General features: G+C 35.7%; 1 long non-coding RNA gene across 1 annotated transcript; it reads left to right on the forward strand.

The window, feature by feature from the left end:
- The first annotated feature begins 471 nt into the window (after nt 1–471).
- Nucleotides 472–4,464, forward strand: LOC138126535 (uncharacterized). The gene is made up of 3 exons (XR_011157870.1): nt 472–593; nt 891–1,109; nt 1,161–4,464. It is a non-coding gene; the product is annotated as an uncharacterized lncRNA (long non-coding RNA).
- The last annotated feature ends 1,113 nt before the right edge of the window (nt 4,465–5,577 follow it).

The raw sequence follows: 5,577 nt of genomic DNA on the forward strand, positions 1-5,577 counted from the left end.
GAAACACTTCCCACCTCGGTATGTAATCTACTATTCTACTCGTCTAAATTGTCTGGAAAATAGCATTTCCCTGCCTTGTCAAGAAAATCGAAACAGGAATTTTTAATGAAGGATTTTAGGTTGGCAGCACAAAATGTCAATGTCATGGTCATGTGGAATTTTTGTACAGTTTTTCAAGTATGAAAAATTGATGTCGGGCACATTTGTTTCCTTTATCCCAAGCTATACCTACATTGTGTATAGCAGTAGAGGCCAAGGGGGTTATCAAGCGATGACTTAGGAATAACTGGGACATGGGACAAATGAGAGAATGACGACGGTTTTGAATATTTGAGGAATTGGTTGACTTTTGCCGTGACAGTCGCTTCTTGGATCCTTTATGTTGCCAATGGAAGAAAAATAAATTACCTATCCCATAATTTTTTAATAAAAATTATTATACCGTAATATCTATTCACTTTGATTGTGACCACAACGAAAAACATAGTAAGCGCTGTTTAGCTGTGTGCTGCATACGTTTTACACTAAATATTTGTGTGGTGTGAACAGTGAACATGATGTGAAAATGTCAGAATTGTCAAAACTTGACCATGGTAAAGTCCTCGTCGAAAAATAGTCAATTTTGACTTAAATTCTAAATCATTTTACAATAGGAGAAAAAATCGTCTTATAACTACCATAAATAATTCCATAAATAAATAGGGGCGGTTACTTTACCTGATGTTTGCTCTTCCTTGAGTCGGCACTGCACAACAAAGGGGCAATAAAGTTAGAGGGTATTATGGCAGTTATAAGACGGTTTGCTGTCCTGTTGTAAAATGATTTACAATTTAAGTCAAAATTGACTATTTCTAGACGAGAACTTTAGTAAAGCAATGATTTTAATGTAGGTATTTATCAATATTAATAACGGAAATCAATATTTGAAGTAGGAGAAACTAAAAACGTCTGTCTGATTCTGTGATCACGTCTGTTGAAAAGTGGGGTTATATCCAGGTACAGATTATTTAACATAAAAACTTCGAAATCACCTCATGCAATTCTCGATATTAATGAAGAACGAAGGAAATGGTCATTTGGCAGTAAGACAAACACGAAAAATGCCTGGGGTAAAGTATTCAGAACTTTCAATTAGCATTGATTAATACAAATATTTTCAGATAAAAACTAATCAGACAGAAAGTTCAAAAAAATGATTTAGAGGGGATGAAAAGGCAGAAGGTATCAAACTACAACACTTACTAGCCAAAATGTACAACAAAAAAGCACAAATAGAGTTAACTTTATCGGTGATGTTCGTCTTTGTGAGTTGTTTTCCCGTTGGCTTCAATAAATGTCTCGAAACAAGTCAATATTAACCGTTTGGTCCCAACTTTGAGAAGACGACGTGGCATTTTCTTTTTGAATTCTAAAATTTTGTACCAAAACTCAATTTTATAGATATGCGCACAGTGCACGTCGAAAAACGTTTGCGCAAGTCGTTCTCCGTTCTGTCTTCTGCGAGCGTGACGTTTCTGTCAAAATGGCGCCTCCGAGAGTTGCCAACTGCGAATGGATTAAGTGTTATCTAAAATTCCCTATCAATAACCTAGCAACTGAAAAGTTACTAGGGAGTGGTCACAATCAAAATGAATAGATTATACCGAGTGACTATAAATGATTGAAAGAAAATAGTGGATTGGCAACACTGATGCAGTTGGTAGTGCAAGTCTTGTCGTGCATTATCTGTCAGTCATTTCTATTTAGGTTAGGTTAAGTCACGAAGTACATTGTCGATTTAGATTTTTTTGACGTTTGTTTCAATTTTAAAAATTACGTGTGTCATGCCAACGATGTCGCCAACTAAAGATTTCAAATGTGTTACCAACATAACAAAATAATTTTCAATCATTTATAGTCACTCGGTACAACGTGGTCAAGAATGACTGAATCTGTTGGTAACAATGAAAATTTGAATGATTTTGGTACCACTGTAATCTAAACGCATTTCCGGTTGTCAGCTTTGACAGAGTTGACAGGCGAATTTGACGTTTACCATCAAAGGGTCATTTTTGTAATAGCATGAACCACCGCCGTCTTGATGATTGACATATTTCACTATACATCTGCCTGGGCGAAGCTTTAGTGCCTGTGATCTCCACGGCGCCACTTTAGGGGGGACTGTCACTAAATAATCATAACCTCATAAACAAATGTAATGAATTCAGTGAAGTTGTCAAAATGCAGTGTCAAAGACTCAAAGAGTGTCGCAGTTTAAAAGTAGCTTTAATGACAACAATTTTATTAATTTTGTTGATGCTAGTTCTGTGTGGTGTTTCTGGTTTTTAGCATTTTGCTGTTAGTGTTTATGAACTGGCTTTTTTATCATATTAGAACTGATATTGCGGTAAATGCAGCAACAACAAATTCCGTTAGTTGTAATGTTGTAAACATATTTCTAGATTAATATTAAAATTATAATCTCATTCTTGGATTTGCAGTACCTACATTATTTCCTAAGCGGGTCATTTCAGAGAAAGATGGGTCCACAACAAAACAATTATCTATATTTGCTTAATTAATCCGTGCCATTCTTGGTGGAAATGAGTGGAAAGGATATTTTACGTTTTGTACAGTTTTGAATATAATATCATTTTGGGCAAATTATTATTCTATGAATTTGCACTCGCCACTGACCTAGATATTTTCAAAAAACGCGGCGCCGAAACTTTGTCCCTCCCGCACAACCGAACCAGTGCGCAACATTTTGCTTTTGCCATTTAGAATATCCAAACTGTAATTACAATTAAAGTAATGTATCATTTATCACTGGACAACTACGCATGACTGCATGCATCATGCAGATACATGTGTGTGGACTGCATGTCAAAATTGTCACGATGCACATGACGATGTGATAGCATGACAGTTAGTTGCTAACAGCAACCCCCGAAATCAACCCTAAACGTCAGAATCATGAGAACATAGGATTTTTCGGTCTACGCCCAGGCCGCTATAGACACTCTGACTATCTAGCAGGTCGTGGCATGAACATACCCGACATAACCTAATTTTTTTTTAATGTCTTGTCAAGTTAAAACATCCGGTCAGTGCCAATTACGAAACAGAAAAACACCAATATTTGTCAATTGTTTCATTGCCAACAGACTCAGTCATTGTTGATCACGCTGTATGAGCAGCAATTACTGTTTGAGTTGGCAACAAATTCTGGTGACTTTTGGTCATGTTCCAACGAGAAAACCATTTTATTAATAACAAATTAGAAAAACCAATACTTTCATATAAATGTGCATCTAAGCAAGCCATGAAAATCTGATTTTCTGTTGGTATTAAAGCTAAAGCTAGTGACTTTGACTTTCAAAGTTGCTTGCTCTACGCTAACCCGATTTGACTAATTTTTCAGTTTTTGTCCATTTTAACATTGCTGATTTCAAAAGCAATGTTACGTCTTTTTACTGATTAAATTAAAGTAATTCTTATTTGTTTTTGTCTTTGTATTTTTACCAAGTAAAGATTTATTGGACATGACCTTCATAAATGTGACTTTTGTAATGTAACTAAATTAAAGGTGCTTTTACACATGCACAGCTCACTTGATGAACATTTATATGAAATTAACTACCGTCTGAGCAACAACTACTAATTGAGTTGGCAATAAATTCTGGTGACTTTTGATCACTTTTATGTCATCTTCGAACGAGAAAACCATTTTATTAATAAAAGATTACACAAACTAAGACGTTTAAATTTGAAAAGTATGCCATCTGTCAATAATGTCAACAAAACAAACCGAAATAGATACAATTCACAGTCTTGAAAATTTCATGTAAAATTTGTTATTGCCAACTGAAACAGTTATTGTTGCTCACCCTGTATAAATACTTACAACCATTAAATAACTATACTTACATTCTTTTTTTTTTATTCTTATTCTTAACGTTATTTAAGGAAATTTCATATTTACCAAAGTTTATCATGAATGTCAAAGACAATCCAACAATTATCCGATTTAATAAAACAGGTGATCACGTTAGAAGACCAGAACAGGGGAGCAGAGAAGGAGGGAAGAGTTTTGCCATAAGAACGGTCACGTAAAACTAAATAATGAAATCAATTTATTTTTGTAATTTGCCGCCATTTTGATTCTCTAATAGACACATTAACGAACGCGACGTCATCATCTGGGATGTCCTTATAGCCATTATTTCACGGAACATTTTACGAAAATTTTTAGGTTGGCAAAGCTTGATCCGTCATGCGTTACAAAATGTGCAAAGAATTATTTATCAGGATTTATCAGGCAACAAATTCGCGACAGTATTTTTGGCAATTTCACGTATTTCAGCGGGCGTACATGAAAGATTATCTTCCATATTCGTGTTTTGTGACAGAATTTGGATAAAACAAAAGACGACTTTGAAGACTTGATCAAATTTTCACTTTTAAAATTAAGACATTACTAACCGCCACAAAAATCCCTAAATCGAGAAAAGTAAACATTTTTGTTTAAAAACGGCTTAAAAAGGGCAAATTACAAAAAATAGTATAAAAAACTCGTTTCATAAGACCTTGAAGCACTCATTCTTTAAAATAACTTGTGGCTACGCCACTCGTTTTTTAATCTTGAATTCGTGCTTCAAGAATGGTCTTATGAAACTTGTCTTTTAATATACTATTGTAGCATATTAGATTGGCAAAGTCACTATAAAGTCCAAGCTAAGCTAGGGCGAAATTCTGCTACTCCAATATCGTTTTTTGATGTTGTAAACACGTAGACGCAGAGATTTGCAACAAGTTCACCCCTTCGACATTAGTGTTCAGAGGCACATAAGGCCCAAATCAGCCAAGGTAGCATTCGATGAAGGTTGAGGAGACAAATTGTGGCCATACGGGTCAGCTACAAATCCTGTGTTGACTGCAGCTCACCGCAGACCTCGTTTTGAATTTGCTCGAGAACAGGGTAGCTAAATGAAGGAGAGTGCTATTCACAAATGAGTCTAGATTTGGTCTGATTACTGATGAGTGATGACAGATGAATAAGAATCTACAGATGTCCAGGTAAGCGATATCACAATGCAACATCATGAGAATTGTTGGTTTTCGCAGGAGATGGTTTAGAGTGCTGTCACATCAGTTTGGAGGCACATACACAGCTGGTAGTCATTGATTATGAGAATTTAGCACCGGAATTGAACACTATAAAGTCAACGCTAAGCTATAGGGCGACATGGACACGGATGTCCCGATGAAACTAGACGGACTGGCAAAGGAAAGGCCCGTTAAGAGTTGTCTTTAAAAAGTCCACACCGATGGACTCCCAAAGTATTTTTTTTCAATGATTTGAACACAGGTAAGATTCTATATGTTAGGCTGTTTAACAAAAATGGATGTGGCCGTGGCGTTAGTTGCGCAGAACGATATACAATGGGGCAGGTTCTTTGCCATTTATCATTCTCATAAGAATATAATATACTTGATAGACTGAGAAAAATGTTGCATTCATTGACGTGCACATCTGCTCCAAACATGAACACGTAGTCAAACTGCCAAAGCGAGGTTAAAAATGAATAAGATGCC

This window comes from Tenebrio molitor, chromosome 1 (genome assembly GCF_963966145.1).
Source record: "Tenebrio molitor chromosome 1, icTenMoli1.1, whole genome shotgun sequence".
Lineage (NCBI taxonomy): Eukaryota > Metazoa > Arthropoda > Insecta > Coleoptera > Tenebrionidae > Tenebrio > Tenebrio molitor.